We start from the raw sequence: 19,376 nt of genomic DNA, 5'->3' as shown, positions 1-19,376 counted from the left end.
AGCGATAGCTATAACATTGCAATAGCAATGCAAAAATATATCAATGAACATTATACAGTATATATAAAGAGAGATAGAGTATATATAATTCATTCGTTCATTCATTCATTCGTTAATGTATCAATGAACAGCATATACAGTATAGAGAGAGAGAAAGAGAGTGCGTAGATCTATAGAAAGTTAAAGATCTGCTGCTTAGAGATTTTCAACCACAGATTTCTGTGTAACTCTGTAATCTATGCATTCACAATAAAGAATATAAATAACTTATGTAATCTCTTTGTGTATCCCTTTTTTGAATATTCAGAATTAATATATTTTTGGCATTTCTACAGAATATTTTGAATACATTATTGTATGTAACTGAAAACTGAAGTCATGTGTTCACTATGTACTTACAGGTGTATTATGGATGACACAGTTGAGGTTTATCAAAGTGATTCAAGAATGTATGACTTTGGGATCCAGGCTTTCAAGTTCACAGACGGCTACAATGAGGTATTACAGAGTCACATAGTAATGCTGTAAAGTCTGTAATGCTGAAAATGCTGGAAATTCAGTTGAGCAGAAACGTTTAAATGCAATGCACCCAAACTCTTTTGACAGGTGTACATTACCTGCTCCGTCATTCTATGCGCGGAAGGAAGTTCAAACTCCAGATGTGCCCAAGGCTGCCTCCAGGAATCCACACACAAATGCAGATGAGACATGAGCAAGGAAACCGCCAGGCATTACATCACGCAGGGTCCCTTCCGTTTGGTGAGACAAACTCAGCATTCAACAGCAAGTATATTAGTAACATCTTAAAATAATGGTGACTTCAAATGATTCTGAATCATGATTGGTCATGATATAACTGCATCTTATTTTCTTCAGCTTCAGAAAATGGTGGTTCACTTCATATCAGCGCAGGCACCGGGGTCTTCACAGGACTCTTCATAGTCTCCATGGTGGTCCTGGTGGGATTGTTGGTGTATAATGGCAAAAAAAAAAAGAGCAGCTGACCGCATATATTTGATGTCCAACTTCTGAAATATATATTTTTTTCATTACAGATAATTAAATGAATTTTAAGGTTTCTTTGTATGAATTTTCTTTTCTATTTTGTGGTAAAATCTGCATTACATTGTGACAGACATTGTATGTTTCTTAAAGTTGCACTTACATAAAGTGCTTATGTTTTCAAAACTGCTTATGATTTTATGTTTATCAGATTCTGTCCAAAGATAAAAACTTGTACAGCTGCTTTACACAAGTAATTTATTAGTCTAGATCAATAAATAGCAGATCAGCAGCATACTTGATGTTAAATATTACCCTAATATTTTAAGTATATTGCCTTTTATTCTTTTCCACCTTGCTTCTTCATTTACACAAGGTTAAACATTGATGAGGGATCAATCGAGAATGTCACAAACAACTGTTACCTCAGTGAAAATTGCACTCTAGACAAATAAAGTTAAATGACTCACTTATTTCATTAGAAGTAGGGGAGAGCGGAGTACAACCTAACACTTTTTGACTTTCTCAGTTTGTGTAAATCCACAAGGGGTTCAGTGTCAGGGTACTGCCCTGACAGTCATGTCTGTTCTGGCTTTGTTTAATGTCTCCTTGTTTGTCTTGTGTCTGAGCACATGGCTTTGTCTTTGTTTTTGTTGGCCATGTGCTCCGCTTGCCCTGCCTCCTGGTTTCCAGTTACCCCGCCCCCTTGTTTAGTCCTGGTCTAGTCCTTGTTTACGTGATTGTATGTCCACCTGATCCTCATGTGCTCTGCTCCTTTATATTGAGCCCCTTTCCCCTCATGTCTCTGCTGGTTCGTTGCGTTAGTTCCTTGTGTTTAAGAGAATTCATTGTCAGTCAACTGGCCGTATTAGTAGTGTTGTTTTACTTCCCTGGTCAGTCTAGCTTTGCATTTAGTTTTTTTGAAGTTAATTTGGATTTCTTTGTTTTTGTTATTTTGGTCTAGAGCAAAAAGTAAAGCCAGGAACTAGGTTAGTTTTTTCTAGCTTTTAGTTTGGCTTCTTTCTTTCTTTATTGTTTTTGTTTTAGCCAGTTTATATTTCCAGTTATCGATTCCTGGAATTTGCCTTTTGGTTTATTATTTTGTTTATTTGTTCTCTGCCGTTTGTATTGTTTTTTCCCTTTCTAGTCATAGCGTGTAGTTGGTGTCTTATATTGTTGCTTGTTCTGTCTTGTGGTCTTGTCTTGTGTGTTTTTTTGTCTAGTGTTTGTTCCTGTTCTGTGTCCTGATTCCCCCTGGCTGCTGTTCTCAATACCTGGCTATCTGAGCTGGACTGGTTTCACTACAGCTCAAATTATCAAGCCCTGACTGCTGTTCTCAAGACCTGGCTATCCGACTGGACTAGGTTTACTACAGCTCAAAGTATCTAGCTCAGGCTGCTGCCTGATCTCCTGTGGTCTCATTGACTGGTGCATCTCCTTTGTTCTCCGCCAAGCCTTGTCCAGGTCTGACCTCGGCCATCCTCCTGTGCTCCAGCAGACTGCCCTTTCCTACCGTTTGGACTCTCACTTCAGCCCTGTTTATACCAGTTTTGTCAATAAACGTCACCCCCTTGATAATTCTGCATCTGGGTCTCTCTCTCTAGTAAACTGTTGTGACAAAACCCTGACAGAACGAACCAGCCATCACCAGACCCAGCAGAATGAGTCTTAAGATTGTTCCACCTGCCACTGCAGAAGGGAGATTGGCGCTCCAACGGGCAGTGGCATCGCTTCATCAGCAGGGCCAGGATCCACGGAGCTTTGCTCAATTCTTTTGGACCATGGCTAGGGGCCTAGAATATGATGACGCAGTCCTGAAGGAGGTCTTCAACCTCGTTTTGGGTGACCCTCTGCCACGGTGGGAGATGGAGCAATTGCATGTGTTGAATTTTTGGGACTTCTCCCATTATGTGCATCACCGCAAAGACTGGCAGATCCTTAACCCTCCTGAGGATGTCTGCAGCGACCACCCTGCCCTTCTTCCTCCGAGTCAAGTCCACGATCATCTTCTGACTCCCACTGAGAAACGAAGGAACAGAAGAAAGAGGGCGGCTCGAGTTGCTGCATCTACCAGTGAGTCTCCAATGTCGGCTCCAGCCCCTGAGTCAGTCTATAGCAACCAACCTGTTTCACTACCTTCGCTGAGTCAAGTCCCAGGTCATCTTCTGACTCCAAAGAAGTGTGAGTTGGGAAGCAAGAGAGCAGCCCAGAAGTCCGCATCCAGTCCAGAGCCGGTCGAGTCTGCTCCGTCCAGTCCAGAGCCGGTCGAGTTCACACCAGTCACCTTTGAGTCTGTCGAGTCCTCCCAGAGTCAATCGAGTCCGTCCAAGTCCTCCCAGGGTGGTTCAAGGTATCTTCAGTCATTCCTGAGTTGATTGAGAGGGTTGCAGTCACCCCAGAAGCAGCCAGTCATGCACCTTTGAGCCCTCAAAGACGTAAAAGGAGGGCACACATTGTGCAGTCAAATGCTCTTCGTTCAGAGGTCCCAAGCACATTGGTCCAGGAGGGCCTGAGTCCAGAGGTCTCAGATCCATTGGCCCAGGAGGGCCCGAGTCAGGTGCCCCCGAGTTCCGTGGTTCCAGAGGACCCGATTCTGATGGTCCCTATCCCAGTGGTCCAGGAGGACCAGAGTCAGGAGAGCTCAAACCCATTGGTCCAGGAGGGCCTGTGTCAAGAAGCTCCCAGTCCAGAGGTCCAGGAGAGTCTGAGTCAAGAGGTCTCTAATTCTCTGGTCCAGGAGGACCCGACTCGGTTGGTCCTGTATCCAGTGGTTCCAGAGGTCTACGATCTGGAATCAACCCCTAAGCTGCCTACTACACCAGCTAAGCCTGTGTTGAAAGAATCTGAAACTGCACCGTCTGAATTATTTATGAGACCTGTTTTGTCCAAGGTGGGCACTCTAATCAGCACTGTTGCCTCAACAGAAACTGTTCTTGACCTGGCCATGGAGGTCATTCCAGAGCATCTCACCCTGCCTGTTATGGCCACGGAGGCTACCTCAGAACAGCAAGCCAGTCCTGTTGGGCCCACAGAAACCAATCCTGTTTGTCATGTCATGCTTTCAGAAACCGTCCCTGTTTCAGCCACGGATGTCCTTCCTGAGCATCTGAGTGTACCAGTTAGGGCCACGGAGGCCATCTTGGATGTGATCTCCAGTCACATTTTGCCCACAGAGACGGATCCTGTCATGCACTCTGATCCTGTTTTGGCCTTGGAGGTCCTTCCAAAGCATCCATGTCTGCCTGCTAAGGCCACAGAGACCACCTTGGGGCTATCATCCAGTCTAGTCATAACCACAGAAACCGAGCCTGCCAGTCATGTTACTTCCTCAGGATCTGCTCCAGTCACGGAGGCCATTTCTGGGCTTCTTGATCTGCCCGCTATAGCCACGGAGGCTACTCCTGAGCTGCTTGCTAGCCATGACTCACCCAAAGATATAATTTCTGCCAGTTTTTTCATGTTATCTGAGGTCATTCCTGCCTGTCAAAGCACAGTCAACAAGTCTGTAACAGTTCCAGCATTGTGTACATCGTGTAGATCTGATGGAACCTCTGAAACTGTGTATGATGTCACATTGGTGCAGGAGTCATCGAAGTTATCCTCATTACCCACAAGTGCAGTTATGGCTCCTGAACTTGTTACAAAGCACTTCCCTAATCAAGAGACTGCGTCTATTCGAGACTTTAAATCCAGTTGGGAGTTCCCACCAGATAAGAGGCCCCCTATCTCTAGAGGTGTCACTAATCGGGTTCCTATCCCTCCCTCAGTATTGCCTGGTTGTCATGCTCCTCCAAAGTTACCACCTTTTTGGGCAGTCCCAAAATATTCCCCTGGACTATTTTCTGCCCTCCCAGCCCCGCCCCCTGTGTTTCCTGGCTACACTGGACCTCCAATCTTTCCTCCCCAGTTGGTACCCCCTTTGTCCCTGATTATCCCAGTTCTCCTTAGGACTCCTTCACCCAGTGTGGACGCCTGGAGGTGTCCATTGGAGGGGGGGTACTGTCAGGGTACTGCGTGATTGTGATTGTGTGTCCACCTGATCCTCATGTGCTCTGCTCCTTTATATTGAGCCCCTTTCCCTCATGTCTCTGCTGGTTCGTTGCGTTAGTTCCTTGTGTTTAAGAGAATTCATTGTCAGTCAACTGGTTGTATTAGTAGTGTTTTACTTCCCTGGTCAGTCTAGCTTTGCATTTAGTTTTTTTGAAGTTAATTTGAATTTCTTTGTGTTATTTTGGTCTAGAGCAAAAAGTAAAGCCAGGAACTAGGTTAGTTTTTTTTTCTAGCTTTTAGTTTGGCTTCTTTCTTTATTTTGTTTTAGCCAGTTTATATTTCCAGTTATCGATTCCTGGAATTTGCCTTTCGGTTTATTTTGTTTATTTGTTCTGTGCCGTTTGTATATATTTTTTTTTTTTTTTTTTTTTTTTTTCCTTTCTAGTCATAGCGTGTAGTTGGTGTCTTATATTGTTGCTTGTTCTGTCTTGTCTTGTGTGTGGGTTTTTTTTTTTTTTTTTTTGTGTCTAGTGTTTGTTCCTGTTCTGTGTCCTGATTCCCCCTGGCTGCTGTTCTCAATACCTGGCTATCTGAGCTGGACTGGTTTCACTACAGCTCAAATGATCAAGCCCTGACTGCTGCCTGATCTCCTGTGGTCTCATTGACTGGTGCATCTCCTTTGTTCTCCGCCAAGCCTTGTCCAGGTCTGACCTCGGCCATCCTCCTGTGCTCCAGCAGACTGCCCTTTCCTACCGTTTGGACTCTCACTTCAGCCCTGTTTATACCAGTTTTGTCAAACGTCACCCCCTTGATAATTCTGCATCTGGGTCTCTCTCTCTAGTAAACTGTTGTGACAAAACCCTGACAGTTCAGAGTATAATTTTTTTATTTATCCAGAGTAATTTCACACTTGTCTAGTACAAATACTTATGTCACTTTGTTTCATCATTACAGTGTATACATTTTTCTTTATTTACCCTCTAAAAATGGAAAAGAAATTTGACCACTAGCCCTGTAGGTGGGATACATTGTAACATCAGAGGGGCACGTTGTAACATGACCATATGACAGCTTTAAATGTTATCTGATCTAATGAAAAAAAAATAAAAGACAAACTAAAATATTTTGTCAATAAAATAAAATTATTCACTTTTTTTCAAATAAAATGTTTTTTAAGAATTAAAAATAATCTGATTTTGGAGTTTGACAATGAACACATTGTAACCATGCTTGGTGCGGCCCATAAATGAGCCAAAATGGTTTCAATTTATTTAAGTAATTTCTAAACATTGACTGTCAGTCTTTTTTCACCAGTTTCTTGTTTCTCATTAAAATGCATTAAAGTAAACAATGTAAATTACTTTGCTAATGTAATAGAATAGCATATTTTAATAACAGCAGGGCACATTGTAATGCAGTGTTACAACGTTCCCCATCTGCGCAACTGGAATTTAAAACCAGTTAGTGTCTTTTGCTAGTTAGTGAAACAAAAAAAATCTACACTGATAAATAACAGATTGGAGATTAAAATAATAGATTTTTCTCATTTTAAATGAATACTAACAACTGAGATTTTTTTTTTATTTTTTTTTTTTAACTTAAGCCAGAAATGTATTTTACTACGGTAAAATAAATGTTCAGTGATACCTTCAAAACATTTTTGAATTTTGGCACACTTTTTTTTTTAGTGTTGATATGGCAACTAGTAAATAAGGTAAATTTTGTTATTCTACAATGTGTGGAAATATTTAAACCACATGTGTTCCAACTAACCCCATGTAAGTTTGTGCCCCGCACTCCCCTTGTTACGGAGCCGCTGAGACGTGAGGCATATGGATCCATGTGCAAGCTTTATTAGAAACATAGTCAAACATAGGCAGGGTCAAACAACAGTAAACGGATCAATTGAGGACAAGACACAAGAGTATTCCTAGAGCGTGCGTGGGTCAACAATCAGCAAACAATGTCCAAAGGGCTTGTCAATAGGGGTAATCCGAGTACACGAGCAATAATCCAAACGGGGTCCGAAAGGCAAGACGAAGGGGTAATCCAAAACCACAAAAGCAATAATCCAAACACGGGTAAACAGGCAAGACTAAGACTAAGATTAAGATTAAGACACTAGGAAAGGCTCTGTAAGGTAGCTATCAGCAATGACTGTGATAAACGCTAAACAATACTCGGCAGTGAGGGGAGAAAGTCCATGGCTTAAGTAAGGCGTGCAAATGGGAATCAGCTGTGTGTGATCAGTGAAATCAGCTGTGTGTGTGTGTCGTCAGTGCAATGGATGATGGGAACTGTAGTCCAGAGGTGACGTGCAACAGTTTGTGTAGTGTGAGAGTTAATATGATGGAAGGGTGACACATTTTTTAAAATTCGCTAATTCATGATAATTCTGAGGACATTCACTCATACTGTATCTGTAATATTTTAATAAAGTATAACTCTAAACCTTTGATTCAGTTGCTTTCTTTCTGTAATTGTTCTGATATAGTATTCTCTACATGATACATGATGCATACAGTTTCCTCTGAATTAAAAGAAAACTCTGCTACAAATAGAATTATATCAACAACAATTTCATGGAGTCAGATAAAGACATACTTTTGTCTTCCAACTATTTGTCTAAATGAGTCTAATCAGCATTTTGATATGCCACACCTGTGAGGTGGATGGAGTATCTCGGCAAAGGAGAAGTGCTCACTAACACAGATTTAGATAGATTTGTGAACAATATTTGAGAGAAATAGGCCTTTTGTGTACATAGAAAAAGTCTTAGATCTTTGAGTTCAGCTCATGAAAAATGGGGGCAAAAACAAAAGTGTGTTGCATTTATAATTTTGTTCAGTGTATTAAAATGTTAATGCAGTTTCCTTACTGTTTTCCCCTGACACATTCATAATCATTTACTTCTACCGGTGCACTGTGGCAAGCTTTATGCGTGTGCTTCAGCGCTTATTAGGCTATGTAGGCAATTAAAGGCTCATTATAATGAATTAAATGGTTTATTAATAAATGTGCGATTAGTCGACTAATACTTAAAATGAAAGACTGGTCGACCAGAAAAATACTTAGTCGAGGGCAGCCCTAATAAATAGTACTATAACATCACAAAATTTAACAAAAGGAAATATTTTGTGGCCTAAAACCATTACAGGCCATATCATTATGTAAAAAGAATCTATTATTATACGTAGAAAATGGAGATCAATGTTTAACAAATTGTGTAGAAAAGCACAACACCACATTCATTTCAGCTGCTCAAGACATGAAAAAGAAAGTCGGGACAAAAAAGGCAAAAATGCTGAATGAATGAAGTAAAAGTAGTTTTGTTAGGATTTTCCAGGAACATATACATCACAAGCATAAAGCTAAAGAGGCTTTAAATAGCTTGACATGAAAAAGAAAATATGTTGGTGAAACTTCCTTCTGAAAAATACATCAGTCATACAATCAGTCTGCTTTTGTTGTCATGTAATGACACAAATGAGATTTGATGTAAGCCCTTTTTTTATTTTGTAACACGTGCTGTACACATTTGTTTTTTATACATTCTGAAGGTAGAAATTAATTTCTACTTAGTAGTGTGTGGAAAAAAATGTGTGTACTTTTCTACTTTTCAAAAACCCAAACATAAATATGAACTTTAAGATATACTGTAGCATAAATAAAGCAGTTAGTCCTGTAATATGATAATACATGCTTGACAAATCTAACAAGGCTGATACCTTAAAAAAAAAAAAAAAAAAAAACACCTGCAAAGGGGCAAAAAAAGTTAACAATTTAAGAAATATTATCTAAAAACAATGTCTTGATCATCTGGTTTTGTTTATGTTGTATGTGTTTGACACTTTTATAAATAAAGTGGACATGGGTTCAGACCACTCGCCCTAAGTGGACTCCTTAGTTACAGAAAGCTAGACCCTTAACCGTCAACCCAGCAGTGGTGAGCAGGTCAAGTCTGGTCCCAAGTCCAAACCTGGTAGTCTCAAGTCCGGTGATCCCAGAGGTTATCCTACAGTGCTTCGGGTAGAGACCACCGCTGTGCTGTGTGTTTGGGCTGCACATTTTCCCTGAGGCGGCAGCATCTGCCACAGCTCTCAAGAGGCAGCCTCTTACCCTGTTAATGGCATGGAGGCTGTTCATGACTTCTCAGTGCCACGTGGCCATGGCCACAGAGGCTGCCCATGAACCTGGTCTATCACGGTCAGGAATACCCTCCATGCATCTACTAGGCCATCGGCCCTAGTGATCTTTTGCTCTGCAATGGCCTTCTGATCTCCTATGGTCTTCAGCATTGCTGAGGTGGACATCCCCTCTGCCAGCTTCACCCCAGTGGTCTCTATATTTGCTGGCTACACCATGGCTGCATAACCCTTCATGGGGGTTGACTCTGCACCACAGTTCAGACCCACCACTGCTCCAGATGTAGGCTCCATACAAGCCTATCTCTGCTTCAATCTACCTGTTTTTGCAGGGTGTCTGGAACCGCCCTTTTGAAAAGAGAATATGTAACATTGGTTTTGTTTCATGTAACCTGTTTGTTCACGGTTTATGTTCAAGTCTGTACCAGTCTTGTCAAGTCAAGTTTAAGTCTGTTAAAGTCAAGTCATCATCTGGTTTTGTATATGTTGTATGTGTTTGACATTTGGAAATAAACTACACATGGGCTCAGACTACTTGCCCTCAGTGGACTCATTAGTTATATCCTGTAACATGATAATAAATCACTTGATAAATCTAACAACAATTAGTGAGACTTATACTTAAAAGAAGAAAAAAAAATGCCAATGGGGCAAGAAAAGTTAACAATTTAAGATATATTATCTAAAAATATATATTTATTTTTGGAGACTATTGTCAGGGAACAATTAATCATTAGTGTTGTAGCATTTATGAGAATGGAAAATCTTCCTGGTGTATGACTTAATGTTGTAACAATGCTGCAGTAGCTGCAGGACTGGAAATTACAGTCACATTGTTTAAACTTTACACTAAATAACCAACTGAATGCCCTTAGGCTCAATGTACTGTGTATGTCATAAGAAGTGTATCTCATCCTCATTACATACATGCACTTGCCAAAACTATACTAAAATATATCATTCAAATAAGTACACTATGATGGCTGAGGAGACAGCAGTATCTGACGTGTCACAAAATAATTAAATTTATTATGGTGTTAGCATGTTGCTAAGATAACAACACAAAACTTGAATAAGGTGAATAAAAATGAGCACACATTTTGGTAAAAATTGATTTTCCATTAGATTAATTTTCTAAAGGATACACCTGATTTTACCTTTGAACTTGATTTATTCTTCCATCATGTTGCGGTTTACTGCTTGGCATAGCCTTTGCCACATAAGTGTGTCTATGATGCCTTAAAATACTGTTTAATTTGTTCTGCTTTGGAACAGAGACAATGTCTGTCTCGAAACTGTAGTTTTGTAATGAGGGACTCAAGTGCATAAATTATTTATTCAAACAAAGTGGAAAGAAAACAGTAAAGAATAAAAACCTGGTGCTTAATTTATAAAATGATCAATTTCACATATTGTAATAGAAATATTAAAAGTGACACATACAGCGTTGAGTTTAAATGACATATTCCATCCAACCATCCATTTTCCAAGCTGCATCTCAGGCGGAAGGCAGAGAAACGGTAGTGTCTTTCAGCACAGAAGACACTACCTCATTTTAAAGCAGGTACAAAGTATTGTAAGAAAATTCCAATCAATATAAATATAGGTTTCACTTTATTTTAAGGTGTCCTTGTTACTGTCACAGATCGGCCAGGCTCATTCACCACCCAATTACAGTGCACTCTGTCACCAGAGTATTAACTACACACACCTGATTGAAATCATCACCCTCATCAAGGACTAGTTCATAAGCACACACCTCACTTCACTCTGCTTCTGATCACGTTCATTTGAAGTGGACTCTCTCCATGCTATCCAAACGATGCATTGAGAAACCTACCTTTTGTATCTCCTCCAGAGTTACCTTCTGCTCCTCGGTCCGTCTCTTCCAGTAGGGGTGTGCGATACTGCAAATTTTGGTATCGATCTGATACCAAGTAAATACAGGGCAAGTATCGCCGATACTGATACCGATACCGATACTTTTTCCTTTTTAATAACATGCATTTAAATGACCAATTACACTTTGAAAATTAACAATAACTTATGTTGATATGACTAAAATATTATATTCACCTTAAAGCTATGTGGATATGAATATGAGAATATGAAAGCAATGCGTAAAGTTTCCTGTTAAGCATTTTCCTCCCATAAAAAAAGAGTTATAAAGAAAAAAAAAAACTTAACATGGACTAATGCATTAAGAAAGTAATATTGAAAGGCCAACTCAGTATACTGATGATGCAAACTATATGCAGGCAAGCAGCCCAGCATATGAACGCAAAGTGCATGCATGTTAAGTGTTTTCCTCTGATAGAAAACTTTTATAAAGAAAAAAACAACAACGTGGCTTAATGGTTGAAGACTGTATAAAAAGGCCAAATTCGGTAAATTTAATGGGTCTGGCTTCCAGTCTCATCCGCTTCCAGCGATTTTTAACTGTACAAAAGCTTGGTATTGCAAACTATTTTTGGTTTATTTTTCTCATGATTTCCCTACCGTGCCTAAGGAAGTGGAAGTCTTGTACATACAGTCTATGAAAAAAGCTTACTTTCACGTTGAAAAAGGTGAATAAATTTGGTGCTGTTGCCACAGTAGCGAATTTCTACCGTTCCATTTCTCGCTGTAGCATAATATCCGCTTGCACATGGAGCCCCTGAGTCACGTAATGGCATAACAAAACACTAAAGCAGGGGAGGAGCAGTAAGGTTTGCATACGAGACGTGAAAAGAGCGGTATATAAACACACAGATATGTCTATTCTTTGTTGAATGTATTAAGCAATATGTTAAGTGTAGAGGAGAGGAAATTAACCTAAAGTATCGATCTAATCAGGCTAGTATCGATCCGATACCAATACCAACGTTGGTATCGATACTATCGATATTAAGATCGATCCGCCCACCCCTATCTTCCAGTCATCATCTCCTTGTGGACTGTCTCTATAATCATTTAGGTTAGGATTAGGGTTACTTGCATGCAATTATGCATAATTTCACTTCACTTCACTTCATAATTAATTGTTATTATAATAACTAAGTTCAAAAAGAAAAATGCAGATCACAGCAAAAAAACAACTTAAAGCTTTTGTCTGTAAATTGTTCCAAAGACAGGCAGCGCTGCTCATGATTTAGGAAAATTCTTTAGAAATTTTAAAAAGGTCTTTTGACATGTAATGCATATATTTTATTTTTTTACTTAAAGTTAGACACTGGCCGTCTTGTTTGTAAGCATGAAATAAAATCATTTAATAAAATAAAAAAACAACAGAGCACAACTTTTATTTTGTTTATTTATTTAAAAAAGCCATTATAATGCAGGAGCCATTATAGTGCAGTAACTGCGTTTTAATGGTTTCATTTCTGCAGGTGTTTTACCACACAAATGCAAGGTTGTTCTCATTATTTATTTTTTTCTCATTAACATTTAAATCCATGTCACTCACCACTATGTAAACTTCTAGTTTTCCAAACAAGGAAATCGCTGTAACAGGTTTTGTGAGGGTTTTGATGTGCTTGCTTGTATATTTGTTCTCGGAAATGTTCTAGTGTCATGTCTTTGTTATTCAAATGCTTATTGTATGCACTGTAAAAAATGTACTGTAGAATTTACAGGATGTTACTGGCAAAAAAGTTGCCAATAAAATCTTGTAAAAATGATGTTAATTGCTGTAAAATGGATTACAGTATAATACTGCAAAGCAAATCACAGTTAATTGCTGTATGTGAAATACAGTAATTTGTAGTATTTTTGCTAGTAACATTGAATTAAACTTGTAGTTTATATTACAGCAATATTTTGTAATCTCACGAAAGTACAGTATTTACCTGGCAACAAAAGTTGCCAATAAAATCCTGTAAATACCCCTAAATCCAAGATGACGTTGTAATAATTTAACAATGAAAATGCTGCAAAGAATAATTTTAACAGTAAACTGTAAAATACTGATTTAAATGAATTATCATGAGAACTATCTTAATACATTTACAAATGAATAAAAACCAAGTCAAAGATGTTGCAAATAAATATTTATTAAAACTGGCAGAAAGACATTGCAAGGCTTTTACTGGTAAAAATAAAAATGTCAGTCTTTCAACAGTTAAAATCTTATCATAAAAATAACATAGCATCACAAAATAACTACAACTAACTGTTATATCAAAAAAAAAAAAGCCATATTCTGAGTAGAACATTTACTTTCTATAAAAAAATTAAGGTCAATCAACAGAATTTGTATAATTTTGGTTAAAGGATTAAAATAAAATGCTGGAATCAACATTATACCACAAATTCTGTTGTTTGAGCTTATGTTATATTAAATTTAGAATATTCCTGCAAAAGACAATTTAATAAATACATACTGAAAGTCCATCAACTTTCTGAGATGAGCACACACATGAGGGTTGTCCCTCTTCTCTGAGACCTTTCCACTTGTTTTGCCTCTATGTATCCGTCTTGTATCGAGTAAGTGTTGTGTTTCCAACAAAACATCTGCACATAAAACAAGCAGAAGATTTAGAATAAATTTCAGTATTGAACGAAACTAGCTCAATAAAATAAATGTAAAAATGCCACTTATACAATACAATCAGCATTTACCAGTACTTAAACTAAACAAGTAACCTTTTTCACAAATGAAATTACTCAAGTAAAACATGTTACCTTTGAAATTAATTCAAGTGTGCAAAAGACGCCTGCTCCCGGGATGCCAGGCTGAAGTTGTAATAAGACTGAAAATCCAGCCGCAAAGTTGAGGTATGAATTCACAACCATGTGACCCTCGAATAGGCCTAGTCAAAAGCCACTGGGTGCACCTGAAATGAATAAATAGAAGCAATAATGTAACTTACAATACAGCATTTAAATATAAAATGTAATCTAAAATGCAAGTTTATCAAATTATTTACAACAGAATTAATAAGAATTAATACATTACCTAATATAATCAGCTTCAGAGAGTCTTGAAGCATCAAACATTTCTCCACATCAGCTGCTATTCTTTGCACCTACAAGAAATAATGAAAATTATCTTGTGATTTAAAAAAAAAAAACATGCATTTACATAAATGAGACCAAAATGAACACCCAAAAATGCATATATTTTAAAATAAACTTTTACATTTGATTAATAAATTCAATTATAACAATACATTGTAGAACTGTACCACCAATCAAATTAAATAATTTATAATGCAAAATTACAACTGTGTTATGACATTAATGTTTTACATTAATTTTTGAAATTACAAATAAGAAATGTTGTAAAAATGCAATGATACTTTTTAAACGTGAAACTAAACCACCATTAGGTGGCAGCAAATAACTTAATGACTGAGTCAGTTGAGTCATTCATTGAACCGATTCATTCAGAATGCTGATTCATTCAGTAAAAACACCGCAGAGTTTTGCTTTGATCTTTGTTTGGAACTATTTTCGATGGTGAAATAGAACAACAGTCAATATTGTGTATAAAAAGTAAGTAACTTAATGTTAACTAATTGTTTATTGTTATCTATGTAACATTTGCAATCGTGATAATCAGCAACAGATCACTTGTTGTGCTACTTAATAATATTAACATAACATTAGATGTTATAAATAAACTCAACAGCTTGAACATTTACCTCATGTTTCTTCCGTGAGTTTATGTGTGCTGTTAAGGTTATTTGTTTTTATGTTGAATGTAATAAAATCAGAATCAGTCTTGCATTTCGATGCTTCCATAGTTATTTTTTTTTCAATCAAGTTTTAATCAGGCTATCTTGTCCAATCGGGCATGTAACGTTAAATATGTCTTTCACTACAAAATTGTCCCGACAAGCTTTAATGTCGAGTACAACTACAGTGGCAATAGACACAATTTCTCATTTACATGTAGTTTCTAATTATAGTAAGATGTCATGTCAATATGGGACAGTTGAAAACATAAACAAATCAAATCTCACATATTTTGCTTATGACAGATAGTAGAACGTTACTATGACAATCGTTCACACTGGGCATTAGGTTAAAAGTTGGGTAAACACTACTTTAAATGCTCTCAATAAGAAAATGAATCTACCAAAATGAGAAAAATGCAGCATTCAGCCTAATTATGCTATAATAGCAATTTCCAGTTTACTGCACATAAGTTACCATGGCCACTTGGTCTAAATGTCGTGATAGCAGGCTATTGCACATGATATCGCTTATACATTAACTTAAATAAATATAAAAGGATATATTTATTTTTTGTCATAGTTAAAAGGATATATTTCTTAAGTAAAATTAAGTGAATTTACCAGGAATTATGAATAAAGCCTCTAATCTTCAATCGTTCTGGCACTGCTCCAGTCGCTGGATTTCAGATTTGAATGATGCGCGCGCAATCCCATAATGCCACACTACAGTAAAGTAGTGTAAAAAGCAGGAGCTACAGTGACAACACCTGCTTCTTGTAAATTAATTACAGTTGACATGGAAATATACTGTTAACAACTGTAAAACCTTATTTGACCCATAATGCATTGTGAATTGCAGCTACATCTTGTAAAATGTTTAAACAGTAAAATTCTGTAAAATTTTGCTGTAGAAACTACAACAATTTTTTACAGTGTGTATACAGCCTAACACAGTCATGTCACTATGACCACATACAGGTGCATCTCAATAAATTAGAATGTCGTGGAAAAGTTCATTTTTTCTTGTAAGTTATTTCAAAAAGTAAAACTTTCATATATTTTAGATTCATTGCATGTAAAGTAAAACATTTCAAAAGTTTTTTTGTTTTAATTTTGATTATTAGAGCTTACAGCTCATGAAAGTCAAAAATCAGTATCTCAAAATATTAGAATATTTACATTTGAGTTTCAATTAATGACCATCCCTACAGTATAAATTCTGGGTATCTCTTGTTCTTTGAAACCACAATAATGGAGAAGACTGATGACTTGGCAATGATCCAGAAGACGAACATTGGCGCCCTCCACAAAGAGGGTAAGTCACAGAAGGTCATTACTGAAAGGTGTGGCTGTTTATAGAGTGCTGTATCAAAGCATATTAAATGCAAAGTTGACTGGAAGGAAGAATTTAGGCAGGAAAAGGTGCACAAGCAACAGGGATGACCGCAAGCTTGAGAATACAGTCAAGCAAAGCTGATTCAAACACTTGTGAAAGCTTCACAAGGAGTGGATTGAAGCTGCAGTCAGTGCATCAAGAGTCACCACGCTCAGACGTCTTCAGGAAAAGGGCTGCCAAACCACTTCTGAACCAGAGACAACGTCAGGAGCGTCTTTCCTGGGCTGTGGAGAAAAAGAACTGGACTGTTGCTCAGTGGTCCAAAGTCCTCTTTTTAGATGAAAGTAAATTTTGCATTTCATTTGGAAATCAAGGTCCCAGAGTCTGAAGGAAGAGTGGAGAGGCATAGAATCCATGTTGCTTGAAGTCCAGTGTTAAGTTTCCACAGTCTGTGATGATTTGGGCTGCCATGTCATCTTCTGGTGTTGGTCCACTGTGTTTTCTGAAGTCCACAGTCAACGCAGCCATCTACCAGGAAATTTTAGAGCACTTCATGCTTCCTTCTGTTGACAAGCTTTATGGAGATGCTGATTTAATTTTCCAGCAGGACTTGGCACCTGCCCACACTGCCAAAGGTACCAAAAGCTGGTTCAATGACCATAGTGTTACTGTGCTTGATTGGCCAGCAAACTCGCCTGACCTGAACCCCATAGAGAATCTATGACACCAGACCCAACAATGCAGATGAGCTGAAGGCTGCTATCAAAGCAACCTGGGCTTCCATACCACTTCAGCAGTGCCACAAACTGATCACCTCCATGCCACGCCGAATTGAGGCAGTAATTAAAGCAAAAGGAGCCCCTACCAAGTATTGAGTACATATTCAGTAAATAAACATATTTTCCAGAAGGCCAACAATTCACTAAAAATGTTTTTTTTTTATTGGTCTTATGAAGTATTCTAATTTGTTGAGATTTGTTGGCTTTTGTTAAATGTGAGCCCAAATCATCACAATTAAAAGAACCAAAGACTTAAACTACTTCAGTCTGTGTGCATTGAATTTATTTAATACACGAGTTTCACAATTTTAGTTGAATAAATGAACTTTTCCACGACATTCTAATTTATTGAGATGCACCTGTACTTTATTTGATAGTGTGCTTTATTTGATAGTGTTTACTAACTGATAGTATACTTTATTTGATGGCATGCACAAACACAGGTGCTCAACACAAGTGCTCAACAAAGTTGATCCTAGTCCAGTGCCTGCATTATTTTTCCCCAAAAGCAATAAAAATATGTCTTTGTATTTTTTTTTTTGTATTTGTTTGTTTGCTTTTATTACGTGTGTCCTGTATTTCGGTCATCTGAACTCTAGTGATGCCAGTCATTTGTGATTTATTCATTCTTTTGAGTCAGTTCTTTATTTTCAATGAAAAGGGGAAAAGCTGTTTTGCAAAACAGCTATTGACTATTTAGTTGCTTTTTACAGTTTTCATGTTTCAAAATGTTTAAAAAGTCTCTAAAGATGCCTTCGTTCCACTCAGGTGAACCGTTGCTCTCAATAATTGTTTTGTCTGAAGAGTCTCAAGTTGTGTGAAAGTTACATGAATGCTAGACATACTCGAGTAAATTAAAACTTCTCTCAGAACTTTTAACAAGAGCATGTATTGAAGTTTTGAACTTTTTAGAGTATTTTTTTAAATGCCCTATGTGTGCGTCTGTCTGTTGATGTTTTGTGTGCGGTTTTGTAAGTGAAAATAGCTAACAGATCCAATCAGTATGCAGTTGGAACTACAATTTATTCCTTCCTCATCTCTTTCATGGAATCTTTCTGTCAGGACCACTCTAACTCTGACAGACTGGTTTGTCAAGTAAAAGCTGCTTTTCAGGTCATGGAGCATCACTGTTTTTGACATACACCAAGGTCGTGTAGTAATTTAGTTGCTATCTGAATCCACATCTCTGAGTTCACAAGAAGGGAATCAATCCAAAAGTCAGTTTATAAATCCTTTTTGATCACTGTAAAGCACCATACAGTAACCGGTGCATTCATGGTAATGTGCATGCCTTTAAAACATGGACACTTTTATTACTGAAATGCTGGAAACAGTTTACAAAAATAAATGTCACCACTCCACTACATCAAGTGGGAGTTGTTATGAAGGAAAAAAAAAGAAAACATTTGTAAATAAGAGATTGCATTATTATTATTATTATTATTTATGTATGAGATCCACCATTTGGAGAGGTAAAATGCCATATGTTCATTTTCTGATTATTAAAGAGTTAGTTCACCCATAAATGAAAATTAGTCCATGTTTTACTCACCCTCAAGACATCCGAGGTATATATGACTTTCTTCTGTATATGTACAGAAGAATATGTATATGTTCTTCTGTATATGACTTCTTTCAGACAAACCCAATCGGATTTATATAAAAAATTATCCTTGCTCTTCCGAGTTTTGAAAAATCTGGCAATCCAAGATGGCAGCCTGTTAGTTTGCTAGTGTTAGAATCTGTCTCTGTTTATTTTGATTTTTTTAGTGTTTTGAGTGGACTATTGACACCATAAAACCCGGTGTTGAATTTAAAGAATTTAAAGCATAAAAAAGAAAATAATCTTCTTTATTTGAAACTATCCAGCTGTCGACACCGTGTTTAATTAGTGAGTTGTGGCCAGCTCGTGCGTGTCAAGTCACCTCAGCTGTGCGTGATTGTGTGCTGCGGGTTGGGCCTGAGCCCTGGAGTTGTAAACCCACTAAGTTTTGGGTTTATAAATCCTTTTTGATCACTGTCAAGCACCATACAGTAACCGTTGCATTCGTTGTAATGTGCATGACTTTAAAACATGGACACTTTTATTACTGAAATGCTGGAAACAGTTTACAAAAATAAATGTCACCACTGCACTACATCGAGTGGGAGTTGTTATGAAGGAAAAAAAGAAAACGTATGTAAATAAGAGGTTGCATTATTATTATTTATTTATTTCTTTTTATATGAGATCCACCATTTGGAGAGCTAAAAAGCCACAACATGTTAATTTTCCGATTTTTAAAGATTTAGTTCACCCAAAAATGAAAATTAGCCCATGTTTTACTCAACCTCAAGGCAGTACCGCCGCTCCCTATAGGCAGAGTATGCAGTTTGCGTAGGGCACCAACTGCCAGGGGGGCACCATCCCAGTTGCTCAAAAAAAAAAAAAAAAAAGTGACGCACCATTCCCGCACCCACGACC

General features: G+C 37.7%; 1 protein-coding gene and 1 long non-coding RNA gene across 2 annotated transcripts in view; one reads left to right on the top strand and one right to left on the bottom strand.

The window, feature by feature from the left end:
- Positions 1–19,376, top strand: part of LOC131533646 (deleted in malignant brain tumors 1 protein-like) — a 95,928-nt gene that overhangs the window by 53,982 nt on the left and 22,570 nt on the right. The gene's annotated exons all lie outside the window — the stretch shown is intronic.
- On the bottom strand, positions 13,056–15,491 carry LOC131533648 (uncharacterized). Its single transcript, XR_009269180.1, has 4 exons — positions 15,419–15,491; positions 14,074–14,143; positions 13,800–13,951; positions 13,056–13,628 (listed from the first exon to the last, which is right to left on the bottom strand). It is a non-coding gene; the product is annotated as an uncharacterized LOC131533648 (long non-coding RNA).

This window comes from Onychostoma macrolepis, chromosome 24 (genome assembly GCF_012432095.1).
Source record: "Onychostoma macrolepis isolate SWU-2019 chromosome 24, ASM1243209v1, whole genome shotgun sequence".
Lineage (NCBI taxonomy): Eukaryota > Metazoa > Chordata > Actinopteri > Cypriniformes > Cyprinidae > Onychostoma > Onychostoma macrolepis.
Note: the sequence above shows the minus strand (reverse complement) of the source record. Positions and strands in the feature narration are given on the sequence as shown.